The 17128-nt window shown below is 37.9% G+C and overlaps 1 long non-coding RNA gene and 1 pseudogene across 1 annotated transcript in view; one reads left to right on the top strand and one right to left on the bottom strand.

The window, feature by feature from the left end:
- LOC114034472 overlaps positions 1-17128 on the bottom strand; it is a 513997-nt gene that overhangs the window by 271978 nt on the left and 224891 nt on the right. Inside the window, exon 3 of the long non-coding RNA XR_003568105.1 lies at positions 7057-7134. This is a non-coding gene — a long non-coding RNA (uncharacterized LOC114034472). The remainder of the gene's footprint in view (positions 1-7056; positions 7135-17128) is intronic.
- Positions 11031-11516, top strand: LOC114034471 (annotated as a pseudogene).

Here is a 17128-nt window from a genome sequence, read left to right as displayed (position 1 = left end):
GAAAGGGTATGTCACTGAGGTATATATGAGGAGAAATTATGTATGTTTTTTATTATACCTTTGAAGTAAATATCTCTTTGTAAAAACCAATATATATATAAATATATAATATATATATATATATATATATATACATGCATATAGTAATTAAATGGAACTAGGCTATAGTCACTGGCTCCTAATAATGGGGAGAACACAGCCAGTGAGGAGTCAATCTGATGATGGCAGAGAAAAAACCCCACAAAATCCCTCAAGGTACCCTCGAACCCCAAGGGGAAGAAGTAGCACGCTGGCTCTTGGACAGTGAGTCAGGACAGACATTACTATCTTCTCTGCAGTTTAAAAAGCAGAGAAAGAACCTCCACACGAAGAAAGTTATTCATGAATATGCTCTTGGATAGGACATTGGACTAGGATGAGGTGTAATTAAGGAAAGAACTTTGAGACAGAGGCTCAAAGTTTCTAGAAGTTGTTGTGTAGGATACTGTTGGTTGTGTTTTATTTACTATTGAGGATTATATCTTACATATACCAAAACACGAATAGCAACTCTTTGTTTTAGCAAAAACTATTTAAAAAAAGATGGGTAAATGCTGATGAGGGAATAGCTGAACAAATAGTAAGTGTAATGAATATGAAGAATTCAGAGAAACTAAGAAAGACTTCTACGAACAGATACAAAGTAAAGGAAGGAGAAATGAGAGAGAAATATACAAGAGAGCCACAACAATGTAAAAAAGAACAGTATTGCAAGATATCAGAACTCAGGTCAAAGCACTGAACTATTTTGACCTCAGTGGAGACTCATGATGAGGCATACCTCCTTCCTTATAATGGAGACATGTTAGACCATAGATTATGCCTGCTCAATATGTTTAGAATAGTTTAACTGAACTTTGTAACAACAGAGGTTTCTATTGGGGATGGGGGGAAAGGGAAGGGTTTGGAAATGAGAACTGAAAGACATTTTAAAAGCAATAAATAACAGATTTTTTTTAAAAAGAATTTTATCATTTTAAATAATATACCTGTCTATCTGGGCCCAAAGCATTATAGTCTTATCTCCAAGTATTTACACCTATTAAATACCCCTAAATGTACTCAATGTAGCCCACAGTATTATTTATTGAAAGGGAAGAGAGGGAGGACAAGGAAATAAGAGACAGAGAAATATATAGAAGAGCCATGATTCAATTATCCATTCCAAGGACTCCTCTTGTAGATAATTTGACACTTAAATATGGGTAGTCTTATACTGTCCACAGATTGTTTTCAATGTATCATGATATCTTACATTCCCAATTAGATTGTAGGCTTCTTAAGGACAAGTGTGTCTTTGCATAGTGCCAAACATACAACAGAACACAGAGTGGGTATTCCATAAATTCTTGTTAATAGATTGATTAACTAAAGGAAGAAACTTTTCAAGAGTGGAAGAAGCAAGATGAAAAAAGTTAATAATAAAGCAGAGTTATGAAAATAGGACAGTGTGCATAGAATAATTATGATTCTTTTCATAGCTGGACCTTTAGAGGCAAAGTGCTAATCATGTCACTCTGCTAAACTTGGGGATTGCCATACAACCATTTTCCAGTCCCAAAATACAGATAATTCAATTCATTTGCCTTCTGGTCTCATGCTGCCCAAGTCTTTGCCCCAAATGGAGAAAAGCAGCCCTTATTTTTAACCTTTAACAGCAACTGCCACCACCATCAAAGATAGTTTTCCTTAGGCTGCTCTGAATCAACAAACCACTCCTAGGTTTAACCCCAAGTCCCTAGCAGCCAAAAAGTATGGGGAATTTTATTTCTCATTTGCTGGACACATACCAAAAAATCCAGATGGGGAAATAAGGGGAACTCATATTCATTCTCTCTCTCTCTCTCTCTCTCTCTCTCTCTCTCTCTCTCATATTTTTACTAGAAGGAGACATATGAGAAAACTTTTACTCCCTTTTTACTTCCAAGAAAACAAGTTTATTTCCTCCCCTCCAAAAGACACTGACAATATAGTGGGCAAAGTGCCAGGAAGACTTTTCAGAGAAATGTTAAAGATGGCCTGAAGAAGAAGTAAACATTTGTTGTGGACAAAACCAGCTGATCAGAATACAACGTTTGCAAAAGGGGCCTACTGGGGCAACGAAGGGGCATAAAAAAGGAGACTAAGGGTCTGGGCAGAGGGATAAGCTTGTGTGGCAATGTTAGCTGCAGGCAAAATTAAGTTCTGGTACATTTGACTGGGTGGCTTTTGAACAGGCAACAGATCTCCCTATAGGCATCTGTCTGCTGAATAAATACTGTACTTTTGGAACTGGTAGGGGTGAATGGAAGAGCAGAGGAATGGTAGGTTCACAACTTTGAACTGTGGGGGAGAGGAATAAAGACTAATATATTATTGTGGATTTTAAAATGCACATACATGTGTATCCAAGTTGTCTGTGAATCCAAAAACGAAAACTGCTCTAACAAACCTACCAGTCAAGAGAGGCCAGGGGGAACAAACACAACACTGTGGGGCCAGGGCCATTCAGGCAAGGAAGAGAGTTGGGAACCTTACAGTCTCAAATTTTGGAGCAACCAACCCTTTTGAAAGGTTCAGTTGAAGACCCAGATTACACTGACCAAGTGAAAAACATACCTTATTTTCTCCTCCTCCTGCCTCTTCCTACCTCCCCAAAGCACATCTCTCCTTGTTTTCTTCTTTAGATCTTGTGAGCTGGTTGAATGTACCAAAACTTGGCCTCCCCAAGGCCCCCCAGCCCTCTCACGCCTTGACACCAAGAGCTGACATTGTGTATTCCATTCATACCTCCCTTTGTTAGCACTACACAGAAACTAGAGTTGCTAGTCAGACAGAAAAGCTCCATTCCATAATAAACAGCATGAACTATTTATAACCCAAAAACATCTTTATTATTTTTTTTCCCTCAAGAAAAAGAAAATTTCACACAATACTGTTAAATACACACCACCAAGGACTTCAGGTCTGTAGGCCCGGTGCTGCTTCCTCGGGCCTTGCCCAGTGGAACAGATGGCAGTGTGGGCGTTAGGTATCAGCCTCCTGGCAATCTGAACATCTGTTACTGTTAGAAAATGCTAATTGCCATCAATCAGGACAGCACCTACCTACATTTACATGCAAGTGCGTGCATGCACACACATACACACCAAAAAAAAAAAAAAAAAATACATCTAAATTTCTCCAAGCACAACACCACTTGCATGTTAAATAGCCAGAGTGGATGAAATGTCCACATGAGGAGCTACCCATGAGGATGGGACTTGATTAGGAATGCAATACGTGGAGGCTACGATACTCTTTCTAAAACCTGACCATTTACAATAACAATGACTAACTTTTATATAGCACTTCAAGGTTTGCAAAGCACTTTATATGTATTATGTCATTCTATTTACCCAAAGTAAGGGAATAAGCAAGAGTCACAAGAAAAAAAAGGTGCAACTCACCTCAAGCCCTTCCTCCTGTCTTGGAACTGCACTCGCTTGTGTGAACATAAGCCAAACTCACTCTTATTTTTTGTTACATTATTTGCCAAAAGAATCAGGTCATGAATCAAGTCACACTGGAGTTGATAGCTCTTTTCACTCTTTAAGAAAGCATTATGTCCAGTATTATATTGTGATTCATACACATTATTTTACCTTTTCAAGACAAGGAGAAAAACACATGGCTCTCCACAGGCTCTGGTAAGCCTCCAAACTCCCATATACACTCCTACCTGGACCTATACCCGCAGAACTCAGTTCCACAACTAAATTCTGAGCAATATATTTCCTCCTCACACCTTTCAAACCCAGTCCTCTAAACAACTTCCACTTAACACTTATAAAGTACCTACTATGTGTCAGCCATTACATTAGGTCTCAAAGATATGAAAGAAATGAAAATCGCCCTTGCTCTCAAGGGGATTACTTATACTCTACTGGAGGGGAAGTAACATGCCAATAGATAAATAAATAATATATACGAAAGTATATGTCACATACACATAAAGTAATTTTGGTAGGGCAAGAATACAAAATGTGTTCAAGAAACTTAATTTAAGAGGTGACACCTGAGCTGAACATTGAATAGATGCAGGGATTCCAAGAAGTAGAAATAAGAAAGAAATCCATTTCAAGCATGGGAGACAGTAGAGGTACAAAGGTGGGATGTGGAACATCAGCAAGACAGAAAGTAAGCCAGTTTGGCCATAACATGGTGTGTGAGGGGCAGTAATGTGCTAAAGTCTGAAAAGAAGGGCTTGAACTAATCTGTAAAGGGCTTAAATACCAAACAGATGAATTTGTATTTTGTCTCAGAGGCAATAGGAAGCTGCTAAATATTCTTTAGTAAGGGGGTGACATGGTCACTATACAATAACTCAGCCTTATCAAGACTTACAGACTCCTAGATATAGAAAAAACCTAAGAGATACTCTAGAGCAGGGAGCTTTAATCTGGTGCGGTGTTTATGCACGTATGGGTATGTTTGTGTATGTGTACATACATATGTATATACATACATAATAGTACAAAAGAAACCAATTACATTGAAATACAGCATATATGGGCATATTTATGTTGTATATATGCATACTTATATATAGCATATGTACATCTATATTTCAATGTGATTGGTTTTCCTTGTAATTTTATGTGTTGTGTTTAATTTATTCAAAACATTAATCTGAGAAGGGATTCATAGTCTTCACTAGATTGCAAAAAGAGTTTATGGCAAAGAAAAAAAAGGTTAAGAACCCCTGGTCTAGACTAATCCTCAAGAGAAGCTTGAATACACTGTACAACATACCCAATAAATGATCATCTGACTTCCAATTAAAGATGTCAGTATTTAATGCTCTGAGGCAGTCCATTCCACTTTTGGAATGGGCATATGGATCTTATGCTTTCAACCCTACAGTGTTCTGGACAGAATTTCTAGACAATGCCTTAATAAGTCCTTCTAGACTCTGACCTCAAGGTTCCCTTGTTTCTTAGGTAACTCGGCATCTAAGAATTGATTCCTTACCTGTTCTCCCTCATTCCTCCATTCTAGTTTTGATTCATTCAGCTTTTTAGGGCATTGTTGTTCTGAAATATCTGCAAGGGAAAATGAACCTAGCCCCTAATATTGAGTTAAATAAGTAATGCAAGAGAGCTAATCCTCTGCCACCCTTTTGAGTGTGACAGAATTTAACCTGACAAAGTATATAGAGAACTGAGCTTAGAGTCAGGAAGACCTGGGTCCAGATCTTTTTACCACCCCTCCTCTCCCACTTAAGTGAAGAAGTTACTTAACCTCCGTGCATCTTAGACAATTCATTACTTATCTACTAAGAGAGTTTACAATCTGCCTCAAGAGGCCCTTTCCATGCAGAGAGCTCCCTATGCTGATGAAATTACAGAAACTTCATATATGCAAGTAAGAGAGGAGACCTTTATTTACTTATTACCCATGCTCTTGGAGTATTGCAATGAAAATTGTATTATTCAAACAGGTAAGTAGAGAGGGGTTTAGTCAATCAAAGGTTAAATTCATCGAATAAACTCTATAGTGTCAATCTCACCATCCAACCATGGGAAGCTAAGAACAAGAATGGGAAATTCATACAGGTCAGGGTTGGATTAGAGCTAATCAGGAATCCCTTCATGAGAGAAATATTAAGGTCCTACTGCTTCACCAAGAAAGTCATTTAAACCAGTATTTATAATTTGAGGGTCTCTGGTATTTCTGGAAAAAGTATGCTAAATTTTGGCATAATGAAAAACATTGATATTCCAATGAGTTTTTCCCCAAAAGAATATTTTGCTAATTTTCCTCTTGTGTAGCAGTTGCTGTTGCCAGGCTTTGTTGCTAAGGGGTAATGCAATTGGTTTGTGGAATACACTCAGGCTATTGGTAGAGAGGTTTCTATAGGGAGTTACATAATTATGGTTGATTAGTGAGGCCTCCAGGTTTCAACTCACCTGGTGTAATTAACAGCACCAGGTGGGATGAAAGGCTTGAGAAAAAAAATGGCTCAAAGAATATATGTGGTATAATGTGGCAAGTGATGTCATAGCACTCATGTTGTGGTTTTCTGATTATGTAATAATAGTATTTTGAAAATTGTTATATTACTGATTACTAGAAAATCCTTCTCACATGTTCAAATAAATAGCTATCTAAATTCATTTGTATCTGTGTGTATGCCTATGTGCACACACATCCATGTGTCTATGTTCACAGATTGACATGCATACATTTTTATGTATGTACACATAATATTTGTGTGTATGACACTGACATCTCCCCCCTCCATGCCTTTGCACTGACTATCCCCTATGCCTGGAGTACATTCCCTGCTTACTTTAATCTCTAAGAAGCCAGTTTCCTTTAAGGTTCCGCTCAACCTTCTCCCTGAGGACTTTCCAAATCCTCCATCTACTAGTTCCTTTACTCTGAAATCACCTGATATATCTTTTTGTTTATGCCTATATATGTACAATATTGTCTCTTCCAGCTAGATTATAAATTTCTTAAAGGAAGAAACTGTTTTTGCTTTTGTCTTTCTATGTCTAGTGCCAAGGACAGTGCCTGGTACTGTCATGTTGATTGATCGATTGACTGAAGTGTCAACAACTTCTTTGTTGACACTTAAGTTCTTAAGTGAGCCCTTTCTATCACTATAAACTTGTATGACTGTTCCATTTTGTCTGACATTCTCCCAAGTATGAAGATCAACTCAGGCAATGGCTTTTGATTGGTGGGGAAAAGGGAAGACATTATAAAATCCTACTCCACCCTGACACCAAAGCCCCAACATGATTTTTAAAGCATAATTAACATCTTTCACACACATATTAAATAGTATTGTGATCATCTTACCTCTGAGCCCTTGTATTCCCAAAAATCCCTCAAAAAAGATACATTAAAATTCCTACTGAATAATTTTTATCCTTAACATTTATATTGAATACAAAGCTTTTAACAGACACTTGCTTATTTTATTTTTCTCATCCTCTAGTTATGTTCTCTGTAATAACTGTATCAAGTGGAACATTATATCCGAACCTGTTGAGTGCCCGATGGTCTTATTAGTATCTTTGTCCAGAATTCAAGGTTTCTCACCATTGAGGTCCTCTCAGCACTCTGTAGTAAAAAAAAAAAAAAAAAAAAAAAAAAAACCTTAGGGAAAGCCTACAGAAAATTGTCCTTTATCTCTGGATGGACCCACAGCCTCTCACATTGACTAAGATGGTGTTTTCTGTTTCCTCACAGAGGAAGACAGGTATTCATTACCTGGACTATAATCTATGCTTATCAAACCATGGTGATTTTCTTCTCCAATCAATGGGTAAACTACACAAACAAAAATATACAACAATGCTGATGTGGTATAAATTGGTGTTATCCAACCTCAACACACCCTCACTGTAACAAGGCAATCCTTTTATTCCTTCCTAATTGATTCCTTACCTCAGATTGCAATGAAACTATTTCAAACTTTATCTTTGCTCTCCAGTGTTCTCACATGTCCACTTACATTCCCAGTCCCATCTCATTCAGCTGAAGACCTCAACTTATACTTTAGAAAGAAAATTGAGGCCATCTGAACTGAATGCCCTCTTCTCCTTTTCTCTCTATCTCAAAACCCCTTGACATTATCCCTTGTTCTCATTTCCTTTCCCTAGTCTGACAATAAGACAGCTCTTTTCCTAGCCAACCCCTCAACAATTGCCCTTGATCCACTACCTTCATGAGTCTTTTCAGGCAGACCCTCTCCTCTGGAATCTTTAACCTCTCCCTATTGACTCTTTACCTGCCTAACTTTAAATATGTCTCAATATCCTCTATTCTTGGAAGAAAGAAAAGGAAAAAGAAAACTTTACTGGACCCTACCATCCCCTTAAGCTATCCTCTTACATTTCTTCTCTTTTTCTAAGTCAAATTCCTAACAAAACTGTCACTTGCTCTACTCCTTTCATTTATTCTACTTTGTTACCTCTTACTCACTCCTCTGCCCTTTGAAATCTGACTTCAGAGGGGCAGCTAGGTGGTGCAGTGGATAGAGCAGTGGATAGAGCACCGGCCCTGAAGTCAAGAGGACCTGAGTTCAAATCTGGCTTCAGACCAAACACTTGACACTTACTAGCTGTGTGACCCTGGACAAGTCACTTAACCCCAATTGCTTAAAAAAAAAAAAAAGAAATCTGACTTCAGAACTAATTACTCAACTGAAATGGTCCTCACCAAAGTGTCCTCATCCTTTACAACCTATCTGATGACACTCTAGCCATTCTCTCCTCCTGTATATTCTATGGGTTTTTGTGACACTACTTTCTCTTGGTTCTTCTCCTACCAGTCTAACCACTTTTTCTCAGACTCCTTTGCTGGATCATTATCCATATCATGTCCCCAGTTATGGATATTTTCCAAAGCTCTGTCCTAAGTCCTCTTTTTTCTCTTCCTCTACATTCTCCATCTTGGTAACATCATCAGCTCCCGTTAGTTTCATTAAGATCTCTATGCAAGTAACTGATTAACACATGTGTGCATGTATGTATTTTTGTATATGTCCAAGCTCTAAGATTCAGTCCTACATGATCAATCACCAATTAGACATTTCAAAGGCATCATGGGTAAAATAGAATTTATCTTTTCCTTCGAAACCACCTTTTTTCCCCTGTTTCTGTAAAAGCCATCACTATTACTAGTCTCCTAGGTTAATAACTTCAATATCATCCTTGATTCTGCACTCCTCTTCACTCCACATATCCAGTTAGTTGTCAAATCTTGACATTTCTACCTCCACAACATCTTTCAAATTGGATACTCTCTCCCTATTCCTACACCTAACACTTTAGGTCAGGCCCTCATGACCTCTCACCTAGATTATCATAGGTCTCCCTCCTTCAACAACTCTCTTCTCTAGTCCATTCTACAGATGGATGCCAAAATGATTTTCCCTAAGGGCAGGTCTGATCTTGTCATTCTGTTCAATTAAGTGGCACCCTATAGCCTGTCAGAGAAAATATAAATTCCTCTGTTTATCTTTTAAAACATTTCACAACTTGGCCACAAGCTGTTTTTCTAGCCTCATTGTACATTATTCCCCTCTAAGTACCCTGTGATCCAGTCAAACTGGCCTTCACTTTGTTCTTGGCATGACTCTCCATTTCCTATCTTTTCACTGGCCATTCCCATGCCTGGAATACTCCTTTCTTAATTCCAACTCATAGAAGCTCTCTTCCTTCAAGTTTCAGCTTAAGTTACCTCTTTCTATACTATGCATCTCCTGAATCTTCCACCTGCTGGTGCCTTCCCTCCTAAATCTCCAGTCGTCCTGATCTATACTTGCTACTGGACCCAGATGGCTCTGGAGGAGAAAGTGAGGCTGGTGACCTTGCACAGCCCTCCCTCACTTAAATCCAATTTACTTGCAAGTCATGGTATCACCTCCCTGATGTCATGGTCCTCTTTGAGAATGAAGGACAAACAACAATTCTGTATTTAACTACCTTGTATTTCTTTGTACTTATTTTCCTTGTATTTATCCTATATATGGTTTTAAAGGTACTTAGTGTCTCCCCCTTTAGAATTTAAGCTCCTTGAGAACAGAAATTTTTTCATTCTTTGTATTTGTATCCTCAGCACCTAGGCACTCAATAATTCTTGTTGATTGATAAATCTAGAACAGGGCTCCGTAATCTGGAGCTATAAACCTTGAAATACATATATTGATAATTATATTTCAGTATAATTGGTTCCCTCTGTAATTCTATGTATTTTATTTTATACATTTAACAACATTATTCTGAGAAGAGACTGCACAGGTTTCACCATACCATCAAAGGCATCCATGACACAAAAAGGGTTAAGATCTCCCTGATTTAGGAAGCCAAATGTGCAGGTATTTTCTTTCTTCCCCAACAACCGACAACTAAACATCAGAAATTATGTCATTTTTCTGTAAAACTTTTTGACCACTAGTGTGGAAAAGGGTGAGCGATCCAATGGCGCCCTGGCATACAAATCAGAGAAATTATTTATCACAGTACATTTAAAGGATATCCAACACTGCTGCTGAAATTCTACTGCTTACTGAGGGCAGGGGAATTACTTACCTAGCACTTAAGAGTTTGCTCAAACCAACTTCCTTGGATACAAATTGCAGAACACACCCAAAGTCTGTTTGTTTATCTTATAGTACTAAGGATGACCTCTCAACAGATCACAGTAGCATTCCTCAGATAAATTTGCCTAAAGAATATTTCTGAATTTGAAATACCTTTGACAGAACCTACAAATGTTGGCCTGGGAAAACGTCCTCAGGTTAAAAGCAAGGGAAATTGTGGAATAAAATTAAGGCAAATAAGTCATTTTATATGGAAAAGTTGCATATATAATTAGTATTTAGGATTACAGATAGAGAACAATTTTGTGATCTCATTGGTATAAAGAAATCCCAAGTGAAGAAACTGCCTGGAACCAATGTAGGTCAGTTCTCTCTCTGCAATGCATATTCTTAGAGGGTTGTCTTAAGTACTCAGGTTAGGGAACTGACCCAAGATCACACAGATAATATGTGTCAGAGGCAGGACTTGAACCAAGGTCTTCCTGACTTCAGAGCCAGTTCTCTGTGTACACTATGGTACACTGTCTCTCATAATAAGTATTTATAAATATCTAAATTTATATAAATAAATCAAGGTATAAATATAAATAAAATTTATATAAATAAAACAAGAGGACCTCAGTTCAAATCCAGCTTCAGACACTTACTAGCTATGTGACACTGGGCAAGTCACTTAATCCTAATTGCCTCCTCCAAAAAAAGAAAAAACATATATTCATGTTCATATTTAACATGGAGAAATGTTAATAGGAGGAGAAAAATGTCAAAACTAGCAATATTTTCCAACAAAATCTATTCATATCACACAGAACATCACTAGGATTCAATGGAATATAATTTGAAAAAAAATGGAATGATAGTATTTAAAAAATGATTGTATAAAAGTTCTTATCCCTCTCCTGCCGCTCGAGGAGCCAGCTGCCACCATGAATGACACTGTAACCATCAGAACCAGGAAGTTCATGACAAACAGACTTCTTCAGCGTAAACAGATGGTTGTAGATGTCCTTCATCCTGGAAAGGCCACAGTGCCCAAGACTGAAATTCGAGAAAAACTGTCCAAGATGTACAAGGCAACTCCAGACATCACTTTTGTCTTTGGATTTAGAACCCATCTTGGTGGTGGCAAAACAACAGGCTTTGGCATGATTTATGATTCTCTTGACTATGCAAAGAAAAATGAACCAAAGCACAGACTTGCAAGGCATGGCCTGTATGAGAAGAAAAAGACATCAAGAAAACAGCGAAAGGAACGCAAGAACAGAATGAAGAAAATCAGGGGTACTGCAAAAGCAAATGTCGGTGCTGGCAAAAAGAAGGATTAAAGGCACTATGGAAGATGTTTATCCAGGAAGATAATTTTTCATCAGAGAACAAATAAACTATGTAAAAACTTCAAAAAAAAAAAGAAAAAAGAAAAGTCCTTTGCACAGGGGCAACTAGGTGGTGCAGTGGATAGAGTTCCAGCCTTGGAGTCAGGAGGACCTGGGTTCAAATCCGGCCTGAACCAAACACTTGACACTTATTAGCTGTGTGACCCTGGGTAAGCCACTTAACCCCAATTGCCTCAGCAAAAAGCAAGAAAAAAAGTATTAAAAAGTTCTTTGCACAGCAAGTTGAATTCTTTAGAGTAAAAGTGCTTTATAGCCTCAATAAATAAATGATATCACATTTATCCAGGTCATACACATTGGGGCAAATCCTGACAAGCAATAAAATTATCCCCTATGATTAAATAAAATGACTTAAGATATGGATTCCTTTAGGCCACACTAAAATAGCTCTTCCATGCTATACACAGATCCAATAAACATTTACAAAGAGCCTTCTAGAGGCAAAGATCTATAGGCTTTGGACAAGGATGCCAAAGAAGACAACCAAATTCCTGACTTGGAGAACCCTAGAAGAGAATAAAATAGATAGAAAGATGGAGAGCAAAGGAGAGAAGGAAGATAAAAAGGGAAAATCTCAACAATCTGGCAATTTAGAAAAAACTTAGTCACTGGTATTTGTTTTAATCACCTTTGCCTCAGCAGACCTTGAGGATAAGGGGACAGAAAAGTGACAGAACTTCAGGATTAGTTCTATGTGTTACCCATGAGCCCCTTCCTGAAGAAACATTTCCAAAATATAGAACCACATTAGACTTTGTATACATATATACAAACTTGCAAGTATGTTTCAGTATCTCAATGCAATTATTTTCTAGTCTGTCATTATGCTTCAGGTAGGCAAATATAAGAGCTTTCTTTTCTATTTTTAAGCAATAATATTTCCTGATCTTTGTTGATCTGAGGCTTATATTGATTCCTTCTAGGTTTCACATTCATGAACGCATTCTGATTAACTCTCACTAGCAACATCAGGTTGCAACACCACTTCAAGCTTCCTACAATTCCAACCATTATTCATGGAAGGAATCACCCAGTGATACAAGGTCATTCAAAAACACCATCTGTCCAAGCACTATCCATATATCCCTATCCCCAAAGAGAGAGAAAATTGCTCAAAAAGCTATTCCCCATTCCTGCCCTACAAACACACAAATATACACATACATGATCTACCTCCCTCCTCATTCCCCCTCCTCCTTTTCTTTCCTCTTTCCCTACCTCTCTCTTGTCTCTCTCCTTCCCTCCTTCTTCCTCTTCTTCCCTATCTCTTATTCTCCTTCCCTACCTCTCCCTCTCTCTATGTCCCTCTCCATTTTCTTTCTTTCCTTCTTTCCCTCCCCCTACACTCTCCCCCTCCTCTTTTCTTTCCTCTTCCTCTCCCTCACCCCATCTCCTTCTCTCTCCCTCTCATCATTTTTCCCTTTCTGTCCACTCCTGCCTTACACACACACACACACACACATCCCACATGCATTCACACACAAATCTCCCAATTCACATTTTTACTAGCTGATCCACTCTTAAATGCCATGATGACATAAACTTCAATGGTTTACAAGACTACAAGAAATGTCATAGTAGAATAAGTCAATATCATCTATTCCTTCAGACTCGATTCAAATCCTACCTTTCTGCAAGATGTTTTTCCCAATCTCCCCATTCCATCCCCAATTCAAGAACCTTCCCTCTAAGTTACCTCCTATTAACTAACACTGGATATATTTCATATGTACATAGTTATCTGCATTGTCCTATCTCTCTCTACCTTTTTACTGCCAAATTATGGAACAAATTGACTACATGTGCTGCCTCCAGTTCCCTACCACCTACTTACTCACTTTTCAATGTCGCAATCTGTCTTCTCACCACACAACTCTACTGAAACTGCTTTCTCCAGTCACCAACAATCATTTAACTGATAGATCTCATTATCTTTTGCCTTTATCTCCCTTGACTTCTCTGCAGCTTCTGATACTGTTGACACCCCAAACCCAATATCTCCTCTTCCCTTCTGTGACACTCCTCTTTTCTGATTTTCCTTTTACTTGTCTGTTTCTTTCTGGTTTACTTACTGAAATATCATCCATCTCCTAATTCCTTAGTATTGATGTCTCCCAAGCATCTTGGGAGACATCCCAAGTCATTTGGGGGTCTTTTCTGGTCATTTTTCTTTCTACACTCTGTCCTTTAGTGAGCTTATCAGCTTCCATGGGTCCAGGTATGATCTACACAAAAGATTACCAAATCTATCTATCCAGCCCTAATTTCTCTCAAATGCTTGCTAGATATTTCAAAGTCAAAATATCCACAACAGAATTTATTTCCCTAATAAACTCATCTCTTCTCCAAATTTCTGTTTCCATGGAGGAGACATTCATGCTCTCAGTCAACCAAACTCAGAGTCATCCTTCATTCTTACATTGACCACACACCCAGTCAGCAACCAAGTCTTATTGATTCTCATACTTTTTGAATCTGTGCCCTTTCCTTCACCTAAATGGCTAGCATTTCAGTTCAGGTTCTCTGTCCTAGTATAACTAGCATTACAATTAACCTCACTGCTTTCAGGCCTCTCTCTAATGCATCTTCTCCCCAGCTAATAAAATAATCTTCCTAAGGCACAGGTGTGACCTTGTTACTCACTCGCTCAACAACCTTTATTGGCTACCAATTTGCCTCTGCGATGCAACACAATACAAATACATAACCCTTTACAATCCATGTCCAAATTACTTTTCCAGCCTCATTTCATACTACCCTCCATTACACACTATGTATTCTACCCAAAATGGATTATTGGATGTTCCTTGAATTCATTCTTTTCATTCCATCTACTGCATTTACACTGGACATTTCTCATGCCTAGAATACATTCCTCATCATCTCTGATTCTTAATTCCTTGTCTTCTTTCAAATTTCAACTTCAGAGTTAACTCTTTTGCAAAGCTTTCTCTAATCTCCCTCAACCCCAACCTCTAGTGCTCTCCCTCTTTTCAAATTATATTGCATTATACTTTTTTCTGTATATTTTGTTACCCTCCAAAAGAATATGACTTCCTTGACAGTAGGAACTATTTCCTTTTTCTGTTTTTATCCTCTGCATCTAGCACATGCCTGGCATATATTAGGCACTTAAAATATTTAAATTAAAAATGTTGAATCAAGAGACTTTGTTAAGTGGTTTTTTGGATCATATGTAAATTATGTCTATAGCATTGCACAGCAACTGTCAAAAAAAAGGAAATGTGATCAGAACAATTTATTCAATAACAACATTGTAAAGACAAAAACTGTTTAAAGACTTTAGAATTCTGAGCAATGTAATGACCAACCATGATTCCAGAGGCTTGATAATACAGTATTCTACCCACCTCCTAATAGACATGTGATGCACATCAGTTGTAGAAAAAGACAATGATCATTTTGAACCTGGTCAATGCAGGACTTAATTTTGCCCGACTATGTATATTTGTTACAAGGGTTTTGCTTTTTTTTTTTCTTTTTCTTTCTTTCTTTTTTCCAGTCAAGGAGGTTAGAAATTGCAGGCAGGAAAAATAGATGTGTCAATTGAAAAAATTAAATTAAACTTTTAAGAGAAAATAAAATGAGACTATAACGATAAAACCAAGTTGGTTCTTAGTGACCACTATATTCCTTTCTAAATGCTCACAAACCATCCTTTTAATAACACATTCAAGAATTTTGTTGGGAAGTTAAGCTCACTAGTCTTAATTTCCTTATCTTCCTTAATTTCCTTATCTGTAAAATGGGGATAATAATACCTGTCCTACTTGACAGGATTATTGTGAGTAAAGTGCTTTGTAAACTATAAAGTGCTACATAAATGTGAGTACTATGTGTCATAATAAGCACTCACTACGTACAGAAGCACTATCCCACCTTCAAGAGATTTATAATCTAGTTAGAGAGATGAAATATTTAGTAACAATATACCAATAAAGTAACACTGGCAATTTAAGCAACTTACATTTTTTCTGTCTTGATTTCTATTACACATTAGTCTTCCTCTTCTCCTTTAGCATTTTGTAGCAATTCCCTATTCTAGTCAAATGTATTATAATCCTCTGCATGTCTCAAAGCTATGACTTTGGAATTCTTATTTCCTGAATTACTGCACTGTCTTTCCAGCTTCTGCATATATTTTGGCCTTCACAATTCTGATTTCTTTCTCTCAACTTGTCTTATTTTCTCCCTCCTGTCCTCATCAAAATCATATTTCCCTCCCAAAAGTATTCTTTCAATCTCCTTCCCTTTCTGAGGAGTCTTCTTCAATGCGTGTCTAAAATCATTTGTAACTCGGCTTTCACCCTGGGGCATTTCGTGTGCTGCTGTCTATGCTGAAGATGTGACACTGGATTGGTGGAAAGAATACTGAGTGAGTCTCTCTTTCTCTCTCTCTCTCTCTCTCTCTCTGTGTGTGTGTGTGTGTGTGTGTGTGTGTGTGTGTGTGTGTGTGTGTGTGTGTAGGGAAGTTAGTGGCAGCTTCTTCAAGGAGAGAAACATAGGTGACCCAACACTTAGGATCAGACACATGGAAAGACTTTGGAAGCTGCAGGCAATGCAGGGGATACTATCTCTTCAACATGACCCTAATTTCCAGCTTGTATTCCTGAAGACTTCTAAGAGAGAATTCCCCTTTAGATGAGATCAGACCAAGCTCTTTGTTGAGTCGATATTTTATCTCCCTCCCACATAAGTTGTTCGTTTGCTATTGTGTATTTTCTGGTGTATTCTAATCTGTACAATATCCCCAATTCCTATTTGCCATTTTGTTTGAATAAATGAGTTTACTACTATACACACTTTGTGACAGTCTTTTGTGTAACAAGCATTTCATGAGAAGTAGTCAAGCCAGTGAGTATAGGCTTGGAGCTACCCTTCCCCTTAAGATTAATCAAGGAAATAGCTTTGTTTTGAACCAAAAAAAAAAAAAATTGTTGCCCTAGGCCATCAATATTGGAGAAGGGCTGGTACATAGATATCATTCTAGTCCAATATGCTAGTTGAAGATGGGAGAAAAGAGCATCCAGACTGTGGCTCTCCAGGGTCCTACATTTTCTCCCCCTTGTACCCCACACTACCCACTCCACCCCCATTAGCACATTGGCTGTGGTAAATATACTTCCCCAGGCTCTCCTCCTTTCCTTAGAGGTGAGTCAGACCTCATATCATATCTATCCAAGCTTCATATAAGCCATATCAATGAATTTAGACTACCTATCTACTAAAATACCCACTCCAGCCCTAGAAAACCCTTCTAGCAGACCACAGTTGGTCCACTCATCAGTCTGAAATTCATTGTGTCTATTTCATGTTTGTTTCTGTCAAAAACCCCAAAGACACTCCCTCCTCAGGGAAAGATTGTAAATTTCTGCTTCTTCCTTCCTATGACAAAAGTCTATGCTTAGTACTTGTAGCACGAACTGTTTATTTTTAGATTTAGATTTTGGGTCTTTTCTTTCTCTCTCTTTTTTTTTAATCTTAGCTTGCTCTCAAGACCGTTCTCAACAGTGGGATGGTGAGATGTGGGTGGGGGAGACAAAGTGAATTGGGGACGCTAGAAAGTAACTCAGAAAATTAACACAGAGTCTTT

The sequence above is a fragment of the Vombatus ursinus genome, unplaced genomic scaffold, assembly GCF_900497805.2.
Source record: "Vombatus ursinus unplaced genomic scaffold, bare-nosed wombat genome assembly UNPS02008996.1, whole genome shotgun sequence".
Taxonomy (NCBI): domain Eukaryota; kingdom Metazoa; phylum Chordata; class Mammalia; order Diprotodontia; family Vombatidae; genus Vombatus; species Vombatus ursinus.
The sequence above is the reverse complement of the archived record's forward strand: the minus strand, read 5'-3'. Positions and strand labels throughout refer to the sequence as shown.